Source organism: Mustela erminea, chromosome 5 (genome assembly GCF_009829155.1).
Source record: "Mustela erminea isolate mMusErm1 chromosome 5, mMusErm1.Pri, whole genome shotgun sequence".
Lineage (NCBI taxonomy): Eukaryota > Metazoa > Chordata > Mammalia > Carnivora > Mustelidae > Mustela > Mustela erminea.
In genome coordinates this window covers 35090672-35107588 of record NC_045618.1, presented here as the reverse complement: position 1 = coordinate 35107588, position 16917 = coordinate 35090672, and the positions used below count along the sequence as shown (strand labels likewise).

Below are 16917 nucleotides of genomic sequence, written 5' to 3'. Positions count from 1 at the left end.
AGGCCTGGAGAGAGAAAAAAAGGACAACACAGGCGCCGAAGTGAGGAAGGGGTCCCAGCGTCAGCTCACAGGTCCTCAGAGGGGGAGGGAAGTGGGGGGTCCAAAAGAGGGCAAGAGTCCACGAAGTCTCCTCCAGCCAGAGAGCCTCCCTCTTCCCGGCGCCTGCCCGTGTCACACTACAACTTCTGGCCTAACACGGCTCATCACTGTTTTTACAGACAAGAGTCAGTAATATGGCCGCCTCACATCTAAGCAGATGTAGATAACTATCACAGTTCTGCACGCACAGAAAAGGAGAGATGGTGGAGGGAGGGAAGAGAAGAGACAGGAAGGAAGCTGGGAAGGAAGCGTCGACACAGCCATGCTGTCAGGCCAGCAAGAGCTGGCCGTGGGCTGGCACCGGGCTACGCAGCCTGGAAAGGCTCAGGAAGGAGAAGCCCAGAGGCCACTCTGGAGAAACTTCAGGGGCCTGGGAGATGAGGCCGGCCCGCCCTGGACGTGTCCAGGCTGTGTAAGTAGTAAATGCAAAGGAGGCGGGGGAGGACTTCAGCGGGGTTCAGGGAAGACTGAGACAGGTGTGTGCAAGAGAGGCTGGGGTGTACTTTCTGGCAGAACCGAAATTCTGAGCTGCCGTTAGTGTGCACACAAGCCCATCATAAAGACACGGGGGACATCAGGGAAGAGGTGGGCGGCTCTTGAATCAGCTCTCTCCAACCCTTCAAAACTGACTTCTCCAGTGAATTAAGATAGGTCCCACTGCCCAGATGAAGACTGATCCTTGGCCTTGGCTACCATGTCTATACCAGCACGTTCATGTTACTAGGTCCTTGCTCAAGCTCTTCCTCTGTCTGCTATGCCCTCTCTCCTTCCAGCCTTTCCCATCTCCTTGAACTCCTCTTCATGCTGCAAAGCCCAGCTGTAATTGTCCTAGCTCCTCCCATGCAGGAAAAGACTCTCCCTCATTGGTATCCCCAAGGTTCTTCATTGTTTCGTGGTTACTTTTTTTTTTTTTTTTTTTTTAACATCTTTTCCTCTCCTGGGTGGCTATTTATCATCTCTTAGGCTGTCAACAGATCCAGGGCATGGATATTGTCCTGTTCTGAGTTTAAGCCTTAGCACATGATACCAGTCCCTGGAACACCGCAGATGCTCAAAAAAATCAGCTGGACAAGAATTAAATAGAAGTGAATCCTGGGGAGCCATTGTGATTTCTTGAGAGGAATGATGTGGCAAAATCAGAATTTTAGGAATATTAATCTGTCAGCATGAAAGAAGATGGATTGAAATGAGAAAAGTGACTCGTGGCTGGGAGTCAAGAGGGGAGATTATTACTGTAACGTGGACATGGTTTATGGAGGGAGCAGAGAGGAGGGAGACAGGAAAATGATCCCCTGTGATATCACAGAAGAATGTGGAAGGAACTTGGTAATGAATGCGCTATAAACGTGGGGGACGGAATGGGGGCATTGAGGGCACTCAAACACTCAGACTGCCAGCCAATTAGGAGGCAAAGGGTACTATGCGGGGAAATGCCGGATGAGAAGGGGATGGGGGGTTCGTGCCCCACCACTCTTTAGAATAATTGGCTGCAATCACAATACGCATTTCCAGGCAACAAAACAAAACAAACAAACAACCCCCCACCCCGAAAAAACTCTCAGTTAAAACATCCAGCCCTGATCTTACTCCCAAACTCCGGACTGTATTTAATTTTACTCATTTTTTCCCTAGCAGCCAGTTAGAAAGATTTCTTCAGGGTAGGAGATAGTGACAGGGAGATAAAAACCAATCCCAGTGCCCTCTGGGAGTTGGGCGGGGCAGGGAGGTCAGGTGACCTCACCTGACCAGCCCTCCTCTGGAGAGGTCAGCCAGGTGCCTCATTCTGTAGGGCCTCCAGGATTCTGATCACCCGAACCCACTTCCCAGGCCAGGACCTCTGGGAAATCCCTGCTCCAGCACTGCAGAGGGTTATAGGAAAGTCCCAGGACTCCCATCTGCTTTCTAAGGAATTCAACTATGATGCCAACAAAAATCTGTAGGAATTGAGTAGTACCGCATTTAAATTGCCTATTTAAAATGTTTGCTTCCTTGCATATTGAGACCCAGGAAGATCTATTAAGCCCTTTATCAATGAAGCAAAGACAGACGCAGGTAATGCAGGTTTTAAGAGCTGTGTGATCTTTGAAAAATTTTTAGACTGTTACTGTGCCTTGGTGCCTCCAGCTGCTAGGAAAGTCAGACAAGATGACTCCTTGGACCTCTCTGGGGTCTCCCTCCAGGTCTCCTAGTCCGAATTCCAGCAGGCATCCACAATCATTTCAGCTACCCAGGTCCACGGGGGCACAGAGGAGACTTGAAGAGACGCAAGCATGCACATTTAATAAGCAGCAGGGGAGGCTTGGGGTGGGGTGGGGTGGGGTGGGGGGCGGGAGGCTGGGTGTGGACTGCTTGGGAAACACCAGACCCACAATTTCCAGACGCTAAGTGGGCCTGAGAACGCCCTGAAATCCCCTTCCCAAGTTAGGGCTGATGGTTATTTCAAAGGAAAAAAAAAAAAAAAAAAAGAAAATATGAACTTCCAGATCTCTGCAGCCCCAGGAGCTATTTCTGAAACAGCCAGTTCTATAAGCGCGCCAAGGACCGCAGGTACTTGGGCTGCACTTGAGGAAGTGTCCGGAGTTGGCGGAAACAACCCATCCACTCCGGCTCCCAGAGGCGCTGGGCTGCAGCGGCTTAGCTCAGACACACACAAGGATTTGAGGCTTTCTAGAAAACGGCGTGGCCGAGGCCCCGGGCCGGGGCTCCTTGCGCGCCAACCGAGACCGACCAGCTCTCCGGCCCGGGGCAGAACAGAGGCGAGGCTCGGTAGGGGCGCACCGGCTGGGTGTGCACTCGCCGGTCCCCCTCGGCCCCGGCCCAGGGAACGCAGGGCCCCGACTACGGAACGGCCCAAGTTGGCTGTCCCTAGAGTTTCAGAGGTGGAGGGTGTTAGGGTGAGTGCTGGCGCCGTGACCAGTAAATCCCCAAGGAAGGAAAGGAAGGGAAGCGAAGCGAAAGGAATGGAAGCGAAGGGGAGGAGAGGCGGCACAGCCGTCGGCACGGACCTAGCGCGCGCTGGCTCCCCATGCCCGGCGTGGGCGCAGACCCCCGGCGCCCCGGACACACCCACTGCGCCCCACCGCCCGCGCCTTCGAGTCTTGCGGTCCCAGAGCGGGCCCGAGAGGAGGGCAGCGGCCCGGCCGGGTCGGGTCCGCGCGGACAGGGCGCAGGGGGCGCGGGGCGCGCGGCGCGGCGCGGGCGGCTCTGCTCACCTGGCGGTCCGCGTCCCGGATCGGCCGGCGGCCGCCTCGCCTCGCCCCCGCGTGCTTCCCGGCGCCCGGCAGCCCGGAGCACGCCGCATGGACGGCCGCCGCCAACGCCGCCGCCCCGCGCCCGCCCTGCACGGGCTCCCGCTGCGCCCCGCTTCGGCGTCGGGCTGAGCGGGCGGCCAGAGGCTCGGGTGCGCGCGGAAAGCTGTGGCTCGGAGTTTGCGATCGGGAGAACCGGGATCCGCGCTCCTTCGGTCCCTCCTCCCTCCCCCACTCGCGGCCTCCCGCTGTCATCTGGAGCCGCTCCTGTCGCCCCCTGGCGGCCGCCTCGGGAAGAACCGGCCCCCACTCCACCCCCGCGACCCCCGCGAAGGGGCCCCTTGCAAACAGGAGCGGGACTGAGCCCTGGGTACTGGAACAACGGACATCATCCCATAAAGAGGAGGGCGGTCTAGACAGGAAGGTGGCGAGAGCGGAGTGAAGCATGGTGCGGATCGACCAGGACTCGCTAGGGGAGAGGAAAAAGGGCTGAGACCAGAAGGTAAAAGAGGGGCAGATAGTCGAAGGCCTTGAATTACGGGTTCATCATATCCTGGTTTGTGGGAGCCCCTGAATGACTGAGGTCCAAGAGGGGCAGGCGCATCCTTGTGTTCGGAACAGTCATTCTGACTGCAACAGGACGGGGCTGAGGCTGAAGCAGGCAGCGGGCAAGGAGAATACCGTTGTGTACCAGAGCAGGCAAGAAGGCAGGACTGGAAGGATGGGGAGGGAGGAGCCCTCCTCTAAAGGGCACAGAGGTCACCCTCACTCGCCCACTCAAGTACAAGGTAAGACTCACTGGGCTCCCAAAGGCAATGGAAAAGGACCAGAGCACTCAAGTTCTCAAGGGGCATGAGGTAGACGTGAAACACAGTCCGCCGCGATTCAGCATTGTTTCCTGTCCTATGCAAGTTACCCTGGCGGGAAGGAAAAAACCTGCGGCAAACCACCACCATCACCATCATCAAACTTTGGTGTGTATATCCAAACCCTTCCTCTTACTAATTGGGCAGTATTGTCCCAGTGAGAGCATGAGTAAGCTGGTTAAAGGCAGGAAGAGGGCTGGAGCTCTGCTTCTTGGTTCCTAACGCAGTGCTCTATTCCTTACATTCAAACCGGTGATGACAGCTGGTGAGGTAGGAAGTAGTGAAAATGTGCCCCCTCTCCCAGGAGGGGTGGGATGACCTCAAACATTTGAAGAGGCTGTCCAGCTATAGGCAGTCTCCCTCAGAACGAGTCAGCCTGCTTGTTGATCCTGCCTTTAAAAACTTCTGCTAGTGCAGGTACCCAGTGGGACCTTGAAGGTGGCTGCAGAGGGCAAGCTCCCTGCCCCCGAGCCAGGCTCAGTGGGGATGGGTGTGGTGTGTGGCAGCAGAAAGGGGAGCAATGGGGCAGGGAGCCCCAGGAAAAAAATTAACAAAGAGAAAGTGGCAACCCAAGAGATCAGACTGGAGAAAGAGAACCAACTCTAAACATCTGCTACCGGCCAGGAGCCTGGGCAGAGCCAGTTCTGACTGATCCACACTGGTTCCAATGGGAGGAAATAACTCCACACATGATCAAACCCATTTTGACTGGAGGCACCTGGTGTTCTCTTTATTTAAAGCCCCAGCGACTTCCTGGAATTAAATTAATCTGGGAGTCACAGGTCCCATAGGTCCAGATTAAGGGGATCTGACAGCTCTAGTAAATTCTGACCAGTTTAAAATCATTTAAAATGATAGAACATTTATACAACATTGGAATATACTGGAACTGTGGGTTGGGACCATACCGCCCCATTAGTAAAAGTGAAATGTCTTAGTGTCACTGAATTGTACACCTAAACATGGTGGAAAGGGTCATTTTTATGCACTGCATATTTTACCACAATTTAAACAAAGAAAACAAAACTGATCAAATTTGCTCAAATTGGATGGATTCATTAACTCATTTAAAAGATGTATACTGAGGGCTACAGATGAGATGAAAGAATGTTCCAGTCCAAAAGAAGCTTGGAGTGGGGTGGGTATGGTGTTGTACAGTCAAGAAATCATACCAGCAGTTGGTGTCATTGGGAGATAGACAGCAGTAGCTGAAGACTTGAGGAAGGGGAACAGAAGTCTAGGATGTTCTGTTTGAGCTGAGCCATCAAGGACAAGGGGAGTTCTTCAGGCAAGACCTGTTATGAACAGGCCATAAGAGCAAGGATATGGATTTTGTAAAAACAAGCTTTAGATTTATGGACAAATTGCAAGAACAGTACAAGGAATTCCCTCGTATCTTCCTCTTCCCTTAACGTCAACATCTTGCAAAACCAAATGCGTTCTTGTTGACCAGACTTGAGCCAGCTGACCTAGGCTGCTGCTTCAGAACCCGTTCCGATCCACTTCAGACGTGGTCAGATTGTAGTGACCGTATTTTTCTTACCTGTCACAAAATGTTCTCTTTATTTATTTCTTATAGACATTTTTAAATTAATTAATTAATTAATTTGAGAAAGGTAGAGAGAGCACACTCGAGTTGGGGGAAGGGCAGAAGGAGAGCATCCTCAAGCAGACCCTGCCTGCACTGAGCATTGAACCCAACGTAGGGCTCCATCCCGGGACCCTGATCTTGACCTGAGCCTAAATCAAGAGTCCAACACTTAACTGAGCCACCCAGGCACCCCGAATGTTCTCTTTATTTAAAGTCAAGGCTATACTGTGAAATCCAATCTCATTTTAAACAAAGAAATATTTACGTTATATATAGGCACCAATGAATATTAATTATGCTAAAAGAGCAGTTTCTCATCTTTCAGTCCTACTGTATTTCTACTTTTATCCGAGTGTGTATGTATGCGTAAATCAGACTGACAGGATTTGGTCCTTCCCTATGAGATAAGCGCTAACCCTTACCGACAGAGGGCAAAGAAGAGTAGGCGTCTCAGGTTAGAAGGGGTCATCTAGGGCGCCTGGGTGGCTCAGTGTGTTAAAGCCTCTGCCCTCGGCTCAGGTCATGATCTCAGTCAGGGTCCTGGGATCGAGCCCCGCATTGGGCTCTCTCTCTCTCTGCTTCCTCCTCTCTCTCTCTCTCTGCCTGCGTCTCTGCCTACCTCTCTGCCTACTTGTGATCTGTCTGTCAAATAAATAAATAAAATCTTAAAAAAAAAAGGGGGGGTATCTAGCCCCAGCGACTTCCGACTTCCTGGCATGCCAGTATCTTCCACATACAACATCTTGGAACAGGAGTTGTTAGTTAGTTAGTTAGGAGTTGCGTATCTGCAATGACAAGGTGCTCACTACCACATAAACTAGCTCATACTGTTGTTGGAAGCTCTCTGTTAGAAAGGCCCCCTTTCCTTTTGAACTGAAACCATTCCCTGTAACTACTACCCTGACCTCCTGAAATGACAGACAAAAAATGTGACTCTTCAGTCGTGTATCAGCTCTGCGATAGGTAGGACAGTCCTAGCTTATCCGTGTGGTCTTGGTGTGATTCTCAGTTAATGACTAATAGTGCCCTTTCACTCCATTGGCTGTCTCAGTTGTGATGAGGGACGCTCAGGTCATCCCTCCAGAGGACCGGCACAGCCCCACCCCGCTGAGCATGCCCCCTGCCTACAGCCGCACCCTGGGTGGTCAGCCATTCCTCCAGCAAAGCTCGGGCACATGGGACAGGCTCCCAAATGCTCGAGGCAGAACAGCCTCCTGCTGAGAGCCGCTTCCTGGGACTTCAGAGCTTGGGGAACTGGAGTAAGAGCGAAGTGTGAACAGATTCCAGGAGGGTAACTCAAGACAAGCAGACCTTTGTGCGGGCCACGTATGAGTAAAACAGCTTCTGTACTTTACTAATAGGCACCGACCACGAATCCTTTCACCAGCAGAACATTTCTTGGGGCTAGAATTCCAAAAATTACACTTTGAAAAACACTGCTTTACGCTCTTTTGACAAACACGAGTGTTTTCATCCTAATGGCATTTCAGAGGGTTGTGTCCCGGCAGGGAAGGAAACCCTTGTATTATCCCTCCTTTGTTAACACTGGGAGGTGGGAGGCAAATAGACACATATTCAAACCCCTAATTTCAGGCTCCAGGAGGTTCCAGGATCCATCCCAATGCTTATAAAGTTGTTCCTTTTATTTTCTGGGTTGTATACCTTTGCAGACTGTAAAGTCAAGGCAAGCTTGTGTCCGGCAAAAAAATAAGGAAATAAAGGAAGCACAAAAACACAACACGACACAACACAACACAACTTGTCATCTGTGGTTTTAAGCGGTTTCTAAGTGCCTCGGGTATGGAGGAAGGAGCCTTTCCTCCCCTGCTCGCCTCCTTAAGTCACTGCATTCTGTTCTCCCTCTGGGGGATCTGGGATGTCAGCCTAAAAACCACTTCCCAAGTTCCCATGTCCCTGGCCTGGGGCTGCCTCACTACTTGACCTGCAGTCCACAGCCGTGCTGTGGCCACCAGCTTGGAGGACAGAAGCAAAATGGCTTCTCGATGGCACATCAAGTTTTCCTACCCAGCGTCAGAGTCGACAACCCCATCTCAGATGACCTCATTCTTGTTCCCTCTCTCCCTTCGCCCTTATCCCTTCCTGCCCCAAGTCTGGTCAGAGGAGATAGGAAACTTCGTGTTACCTGGTACAAGACAACTTTTGGAATCCCAAATATTCAGATTATTTCTCCTTTCCCTCTTGGAGAGTGATAATACTCACAGCTCAAAGGCATCACCCGGACGGAAGCTGCTTCTCTCCAGGAGGGGCAACGCTGAGCAAGAAAGAGAATGGACCTCACAGCCCCCAGGGTCAAGGGTTCCCTCTCTCCTTCTGGCACCAGTCACCTAGATGAAGATAATTACTATTCACGGATGAAACCCACGTGCCAGCGCCTCCTCTCAAAGACGATCGATCATCCTTTAATTCATCCACCCGCCCTATATTGATGGAAGCTGACAATGAATGATTGCAGGGAGGATGGGAAAAGTCAGCCCAAGTAAAAAGAGAAGAGACTGTTTTAGACAGAAGGATGCACATTTTCAGAGGCCCCGGGAGAGGTTTGACACACACAAGGAGCAGAAGGAAGGGGAGTGTGGGTAGGACTCAGAACCCAGGAAAAAGGAGGGACGTGGGGCGGGGATGGGTTGAAGTCTGACTGTGCCGAGTCTTGCAGGTATGGTTCATAACCCCTGGACCACCACAAAGGCACAGGGGTGTCCCATCAGAACAGATACAAGGAGTGGGGTCCTCGAGCCTCCTGCTGCCCTAGATGCTGGACTGGGAGAGTCCAGGGTTTCCAGAGTGGAAGAAGGCAGGGGACAGCTTTGGGTAGTGGCCATTATGCAGCTGATACAGAAGTATATCATTTTGTAAATGATATTGCACATACCCATTTTTGTAAGTTGTGTTATTTGCAAATGAGCAAGAGGAAGCTTCTAGGGGGGTTAAGCAGGGGTTGACATGATCAGATCTGTGCTTATCCAAAGGGAGAGGGAGGGGAAATCCACTTTGTTATGTTAAAAAAAAAAAAAAAAAGGTAAGGCAAAAACATCATTCCATAATTCTTTTGTAATGAAAAAAATAAATGCAAAATAGAACAAATCTATCATCTTAAAGGAATGCCCTGTGTCTGCCTTCCCCTGCTTCCTGGGAGACTCTCCTAATAAGGTCTTGTCCTTCACCCATGGCCCATGCTGACCTTGGGACCAGTGCTGCAAGGCTCCCAGATGGCCTGGGGGTGAGGGGTCTCTCTCGGTGCAGGAAGTCGCTTCTCTGTTTGAGGCTAATCAGCTTACACTGTGCCTGAAGTTGCAGTCACCTTGACCTCCCTGGCAATTCTCCCTCTCTAGCCAACGGGCTTTCTTGTTGAATTAATTAATTTTTATAAAGTCTCAGAGATACTGCATAGCCGGCAAACACTGGCCAGATACGGTTTGTATAGAAACCCAGACCACTACAGGCTCACAAAGCCAGTCTCCAAGTTCATTGTTTTACCTTGCCTACTTACTTTCATCCTGCCTCTCTCCAGTATACAGAGGCCCTACTGGGTGCCAAGTGTGACATATTGCCAGATTTTGCTGCCAAGATGTTCATCACTCCTATGGTCCTTTTTTTTTTCTTTGATGTTTCCTGTGTCACTGTTCTCTGTATGATGGGGTCTTCTACCTGCAAGGAGCAATTCCGTGTAGTAAAAGCAAACAGTCAGCCTCCCAACTTCTGTACCAGCACTACCCACTAGCCACGTCATCATAGGAATCACCAACCTGAGACCTGTAGTCACCTCATCTATAAAATGGGAAGAACATATTTCTATGTTGGAAGAAAAGGGGACTGCCTCACCCCAAGTCTTGAAGCCTCCTCCAGCTCTCAGATCTATGATTCTCTCAGAAACCCTGCAATGGGGAAATTATGTGGCTCATTTCGGATCCATCTGGGAAAAGATGACATACACAGAGAAGTATGTGACTTCTTTTTTTCAAATTTCAAGCTGCATTTGAAATGGTTTCTTTCATTTCCACCCCTCGTAAGTCCGCGGATGGAGGAAACTAGGGATCTCGTGACTTCAGAAACAGCCATCACGACCGCTAACATCATCTTGAGTTCCAAAACTCATACACACTAAAGCTGAGAATTTCAGGGCCTACTCAAAGCGTATTTAATCTAATCGAGTGGTGTTTTTCCCTTTTTGGGGGTTAAAGCAAGAACACTGCTAAGTCTCCTTCCTGGGCTTGTGCGGAGGCTCAGCCCAGCCGTATGGACATGAGTTTCTGCTGCTACCTGTGACTGTTTCTAGAACTTTTCCATGGATTTCAGCTTTGTTCAGGAAGAGTTCTGAGACCGGAGAAGCACTTCTTCTGAAGTGTTTGGAAGACAGCCGCCTCCAGGGACCAACGGCCTGGGGGTTAGGGGGTACTTACTGCCTTACCTCTGGTCTTGTATCCATCACAGAGAAAACCACGTGAAGGCGCCAGGCTTTAGACAAGGCAGAGCTCCCCCTGCATCAGCTGGGATATCTAAGGATGTCGCCCTCGGCCCGCAAGGACGACAATGAGCCTGGTATGGTGTTAATGCTTCATTTCCGTTTATTTAATCAACTTCCTTAGCTTATATACAGCAGGGTGACCAATAAGGGGTCAAGCAATGGGGACAGCCAATGAGAGTCCTGTTAGTATGCTGATTAAATTTGATACAGCCAATAACTATGTCCTCCTTTAGGCGGGCTTCACCAGAAAGTTCATTGTATACTTGCAACGTACTTTGCTAGCAGTGAGCCAAGCACCTTCTTGTAATGGCGGGGACTTCCCCGGCCGGAGGCAGTCCCCGACATCAGGACACGGTTCACGGGAGCTAGGGGGCAATGGAAGTCTCCAGTGTGGAGGGGCCAGGAAACTGACTTACGGGTCAGAAAAAAAATAATAACAGCTCGTTTTAATCTGGTTTAGTCAGTTAACCTGTCTGTGCCTCAGGTTCCTCATCTGCAGAATGGGACTAAACACTCGCTGTTGACTTCTCTCAAGTGGGGAAATGAGTACGTTTGGTTTTTTTTTTTTTTAAGATTTTATTTATTCATGAGAGACAGAAAGACAGAGACAGACAGAGAGAGGCAGAGGCAGAGGGAAGAAGCAGGCTCCCAGCATAGACGGGAACCAGACCCAGGGCTCGATTCCAGGACCCTGAGATCATGACCTGAGCTAAAGGCAGACACATAACTGACTGAGCCGCGCAGGCAGCCCCGGGTTTGGGAGTACTCTCGGGCCATCTACCTTCCCCTGTGCACTTGTTCCATCCCTTGCTCCTGGCTAGCTGTATTGCCGTTCTTCCGCTGTCATGGGAACATTCCAAAGGATGGATGGAAGGTTACGGGATCAAGCAGGGACCAAACATAAGCAAGAACAAGCATGTAGATTAAGAGAAAAACTTCTTCTGACCCAGTTCTATGAGTGGAAAACACCACGCAGTCAGAAAAAAACCAAATCACCCTGACATGCAATTAGATATTGTGGTGCAGGTCAGAGGGCAACCCAAAGGGCTTTTATGGTTTTTCTTCTTTTTCTGTTTTTCTTTTTCTTTTCTTCTTTTTCTTCCTTTCTTCCTTTTTCCTTCTTCTTCTTCTTGTTTTTTTTTTTTTTTAAACAGGTTGTTTCAAGAACAGAGAGAAAAGAAACACATTTTCACAAGATTAACTTTAATTGAGTCAAACTTTTTTACTTGTCAGCATCTGAAGTTCCCTGGAAGCTAATAAGAACCATCTTCTGGGTGACGGTTTCGTGAAGAGGAGACATCTGACTAATGGAAGATGTGGGGGTTTTATAGTTAAACAAGCGCGCACCTGGATCCTTGCTCTGCTAACTTATTAACTGTGTGACTCTGGAAAAATGACTTAATGGAGTCTGAGTGTTTTGACTCCTAAGTTGAGATAATAATTCTTAAGGGCACGGTTTGGGTAGTCAATCCTGAGATCCACCATTTCCCCCTCAGGGGGAAGAGAGAATTTCACTTCTCTGTCCCCTTGCCCTACAGCCAAGTGTGGCCATGTCATTTGCTTTGGTCATTGGAATGTGACTTCTCTTTCTAAAAATTCAAAGGGGGTAGGGAGGGCGGGAGGGGAGGAAAGAAGGAGCGAAGGGAGGGAAGAAGGCTAACAGATGCTTTAAGTCTTAGTGTACAAATCATGTTCCCTTCCCACTGGTGCTGTGATGGTGGAAACCGTTGTTAAGACGTGGCCTTGGTTAGCTTGGGTCTCAGAGGTCTCCGCGGGGCAAAGTACCCACCACCCCTTATTGTGTAAGCATCTGTAGCATCTTTTGTTGTGGTAAGCCACTGAGATATAGGCTTATTACTGCAGCAAAACCTAGCACACTGTGATTGATGCAGTGGTTGTTACAATAAAATATGATGGTGTTTGCAAATACAATACAACTTGGCAATGGCCAAGTGCTTGAACAGCCATTACTTCGCCGTACAGAGGTAATTGTGCTGATTAGGAGGCCCAAGCAAATTCTTGCGCGGGTCAGGCAGCCACAGAAGTCTGCAGTTTCACCCCAGGTTGTCTCCACCAGGGGCTGGAATCAGGAAGACCCTGAACAGTCTGCCATGGTGGCCAAAATACCACCTTTGCCTTTGAATGAGCTCCAGATAGAGGGCCCTGAAAGCAGGCTGCTTAGGGAGAATTCACACCTCCGTACAGGGTCCCTGCCGCTCCTCTCTTGCCATGCCGGCGGCTCTCCTTCCCTCCCACAATCACTTTCTTCCTCATACCTTCCTGGGGAGTGATTCTTATACAGTAACTTCCTGGGGAGTGATTCTTTATGCCACCCAAATCTGACCTCTGACCCTCAACTTCAGGTTCCCATGTCCTAGATATTTTGGCAGGCTCTTCCCGTCGGTGCATTGGGGACAGAACACAGAACATATCCACTCCCCTCCCGCCACATGAACCCCTGTTTCCCACTCTGCATTCCATGTCTGGGTGAAACCACCCCCTCCCAGTCATTCAAGCTCAAAATCTCAGCGTTCTTATGGTCTTCTCAGAGCATTTTTCCCCCTCATTAATGTGAAAGAGGAGGACGCAAACAAGAAAACCACTGGAAGTATTGTGTAAGCCTAATGAGGTTGTGGTTCAATCTTAGTGTGAATGTGTTCCTTTGAGAATTTGTCTTTGGGAAAAATGCCTCTAATTATAGATTCAGAAAATAGGATGTGGACAGCTTAACTCTTTTAGGTCATAACAAAGAACTATTACTGAAATTTTTAAAACGTAACTTTTCTTTTCTTTTTTTTTTTTTGCAATAAATGCCATATGTAAAGGTAACATTTTTCACATAGCCAATGATCAATGATTGAAGAAGCGAAAGGAGACACTAATTCCAGAAAAAGTAAAATAAGGGAAGACACAACTATAAATCCTGGGCAGAACAGATGGAGCAGGTATCTGAGGATTCCAAAGCATAAACAGTGGCAGGCAGGTCAGGGAAAGAGACCAGAATGCAAAGTTCCACTAAACCAGAAGTAAGTTTGCCATTTTTTTCTCCTCCAGTGTTTCCAGCCGGCACTCAAAGGCAGTCAGAAACTTACATGTGTGCTCCAGAGGCAAACAGACAGCGCTCCAAGAGAAGTCCTCTCTTTCCAGTTCAAGAAACAAGGAAGGGAATTCCTAAGGGCCAGAGAAAGGGGAGGAATTCTCTGGTTTTCTTTCTTTTTTCCAGCCTTTCCCACAGGCAATATTGTGACAGCAGTGGGGGTAGGGACGGCACTGGCAATGGGCAGGCACCTAATGGGGGAACTGTTCTATTTGAGCACAGGAAAAGTGAGCATAGGAATGTGCAGCAAAGCTCCGTTCCTTTTTTTCCCACTCTGTCTTCCTGCCCCTTGGCTCTAGACACAGAAACAGTTACAGGAAGCATGTGGCAGAGCGAGGAAACTAAATCCCAAGCTTGCTGGCTGGTGGGCTGAGTAGAGGCTCCATGGAGCCAGTGTTGCAGAGATCATGGAGAATGGAGAGATTAAGAAGGAAATCCCACATACTGATGGATGAACTCTGGGCTCCCCTCCAAGCTACACATGTGTGGATCTGACCCTAAATAGCATACCACACAGGTTCCGAGGACTGAACTAGAGGGGATACCATGATCCAGGTCCAAGACCGGCCACTGGGTGGCGCACATACAGGACTCATCTGAATGGCACTGCTCTTTGAAAACAGAACTGACTTTGGAACCAGGGTCCACAGAGGAATGTTGGAACTTACAGCCAGAATAGAACCTGGTCCATAGCCTGCTTAGAAAAAAATAAATAAATAAATAAATTTTTTAAAAATTAATGTTCCTTTTAGGACTTAAACCAAAGTCAGAGTCTCATAATATAATATTCAAAAGGTCCAGGTTATAAACCAAAATCACTCACCATTTAAAGAACCATGAAAGTCTCAACTGGCAAGGAAAAAGACAAAGAACAGATGTCAAACCTGAGAAGAATTTTAAAGTAATGATTATAACCATGCTCCAAGAAATAAGGACAAGCACTCTTGAAACAAATGGAAAAATAGAAAGTCTCTGAAAAATATATATATACACACACACCAAAGGAAATTTCAGAACTGAACAGTACAATAATTGAAATAAAGTCAGTCAATAGAAATAACTTAAGGGTAAATCAATAAAAATTATCTAATCTGAACAAGAGAGGAAAATATTGAAAAAAAAAAAAAACCAACATCTAACAGTGCCTCAGGGATCCCTGGAAAAATACCAAAATGTTTAATATTTTTGTTATCAGACTCCCAGAAGGAAAGAAGAAAGAGCGTAGAATGGGAACAAATATCTTCAGAAATTACAGTAGAAAAACTTACACATTTCACAGAAGACACAAACATACAGATTGAAGCAATTCATTGAACTCCAAACAAGATAAAATCAAAGAAAACCACAAATCATAACCAAACTGATAAAAGACAAAGACAAAGAAAAAAGTCCTGAAAGCAACCGAAGATAAATGATGTATCTCATACAGGGAAACAAAGGCTCACATGAATGTTCATTTCTTATTAGAAACCATGGAAACTGGAAGGAAGTCGAAGAACATTTTAAAGGGCTGAGAGAAGAGAACTGTTGGCCCAGAATTCTATATCCAGTGAAAATATCCTTCAAGAATGAAGATGAAATAAACAGATTCTCAGTTAAAGGAAAAGGAAGGGAATTCACTGTCACCAGAACTATTCTTTAAGAAATGGTAATGAGGGGCACCTGGGTGGCTCAGTGGTTTAAGCCGCTGCCTTCGGCTCAGGTCGTGATCTCAGGGTCCTGGGATCGGGTCCCGCATTGGGCTCTCTGCTCGGCAGGGAGCCTGCTTCCCTCTCTCTCTCTCTGCCTGCCTCTCCATCTATTTGTGATTTCTCTTTGTCAAATAAATAAATAAAATCTTTAAAAAAAAAAAAGAAATGGTAATGAAATTCTTGGAAATGGGAAATCATAGCAGAGGAAAATCTGTAACAACAATAATGAAGGCAGAGCAACTGAAATGGGAAATATCTGGGGACTATAATAGAATTTAAGTTCCTTAAAACATATATGACATATGACAGTTGAAAGCAAAAGTTATAACACTGATGGAGTTGTCAATGTATATAGATGTAATACAATGATAAGGGCAACAGGAAAGGGGAAGCCAGAGGCACTTATATGATGATAAAATTTTTATAATTCACTTGAAATTGTAGAATAGAATTCTTCATAGGCTATGAAAAGTTAAGTATACATACTGTAATTCTAGCACAACTACTAAAAATGTTTCCTTCCAAAGAGTTATGGTAAATATCTTAATAGAAAATTAAAACAGAATACAAAAAATATTTGAGTAATGAGAGAAAAGATAGGGAAGGGAAAATGAAAAACGGGGAACAAAATGGTGATTTAAGTACAAACCTCTCAGTTCTTCTATTAAATGTAAATAGTGTAAACACATATACCAGTTATTCATTGCAGTAAAACAAATTGCCATAAAATTAGCTTAAAACAATATTATATCACAGTTTCTGTGGATCAAGAGTCCAGCCAGGCATGGCTTAACTGGCTTAAGACCTCTGCATCAGGGGCTCCCACGGAGCTTCAGTGAAGGTGTTGGTTGGGGCTGTAGTCTCATATGAAGTTTTGACTGGGGAGGGATCCGCTTCCAAGCCCACTTACTTGGTTGTTGGAATGATTCAATTTCTTTTGGGCTGGTGGACTGAGGGCCTCAGTTTTCAGTTGGTTGTTGACTGACAGCTACCCTCAGTTCCTTGCCACGTGAGTCTCCTCAGCCTGGCATCTTCCTTCACCAAAGACAGCAAGGGAATGAGTCTTTCAAGATGGAAGTTATAATCTTAGGTGATGTAATCAAGGAAGTGACATCCTGTCACCTTTGCCACATTATATTGGTTAGGAGCAACTCAGAGGATCTGCCCACACTTCAGCAGAGGGGACTAAGCAAGGACATAAATTCAAGAGACAGGGATCACTGGGGACCATTTTAGAGTGTGTCCATCAGGCTTCCCCTTTAATAATAAAAATAAGACACAACTATATATTGCATATAAGTATATTGATAAAGGTACGTTCAAAATAAAAATATGGAAAAAAGATAAACCATGCAAACACTAATCAAAAGAAACCTAGAATGGCTATTTTCATACTAAAGTAGACTTCAGAACAAGGAAAATTACCAGGGATAAAGAGAAGACACTGCATAATGATAAAAGAGTCAGTTCACCAAAGAGGCAGCAATCCTCAATGTGTATGTACCCAAGAGCAGAATTTCAGAATACAAAACCAAAAACTGATAGAAATGGAAAAAAGACAAATCCAGTTAAAGTTGAAGACTTCAAAACTCCTCTCTGTAATTGATAGTATAAATAGAGAGAAAATCAGCAAAGATGTAGAAGAAATGTACAACACACCGACCAAAATCTAATTGCTATTTATAGAGCACTCCACCCAACAGCAGGATACACATTCCTTTCAAAGACACATGGAGTATGTTGGAGCTCCTGATGCACAAACAGTTCTTCCCAAAGGGAACCAGAGAAATGGAGAAGTGGCAGGTGAAGGAGGTGCAGAAAGGGAGAGGCATTCTCTTACTT

General features: G+C 47.5%; 1 protein-coding gene across 2 annotated transcripts in view; it reads right to left on the bottom strand.

The window, feature by feature from the left end:
• THSD4 (thrombospondin type 1 domain containing 4) overlaps positions 1-3609 on the bottom strand; it is a 571839-nt gene extending 568230 nt beyond the window's left edge. For both annotated transcript variants that reach the window (XM_032342609.1, XM_032342608.1), the window contains exon 1: positions 3312-3609. The gene's annotated coding sequence lies outside the window, so the exon portion shown is untranslated. The remainder of the gene's footprint in view (positions 1-3311) is intronic.
• Positions 3610-16917: the final 13308 nt, after the last annotated feature.